Below are 458 nucleotides of genomic sequence, written 5' to 3'. Positions count from 1 at the left end.
GGCGTCCATGCTCTCTCGAAGCCCACGCTATCTTCCAAACACGTCGTAGCCTAATGCTCCCGTGGATGACATCATCAAATGTAGCTTCTCCCGCGCTCCAAACTATCATCCACACACGTATTTGTTCCCCTAAAACAACTAAATCTTGGATCCATAGATGTGATCCTTGAAGCATCGATCCCAAAGGAGTGGAGCCCATTGATCTTGTATCACATTTTATGTCTATTTTATTTTTCATTCTATATTATTTATTTTCTTAATACCTAGATGACTCATAATAATTAATTAAGAGTGATTGGTTATGTTATTACTATAAAAATTAATATAATTTTATCATATCCAATAGTAATCATCTATAATTCATCAAAATAGTATATTAATTAAATACGGGACGCTATATTTGCATATGCAAAATATGATATTATTAAACATTATTGGATAGTGCATTATATTTATCT

This window comes from Capsicum annuum, chromosome 2 (genome assembly GCF_002878395.1).
Source record: "Capsicum annuum cultivar UCD-10X-F1 chromosome 2, UCD10Xv1.1, whole genome shotgun sequence".
Taxonomy (NCBI): domain Eukaryota; kingdom Viridiplantae; phylum Streptophyta; class Magnoliopsida; order Solanales; family Solanaceae; genus Capsicum; species Capsicum annuum.
This window is presented reverse-complemented; position numbering follows the sequence as displayed.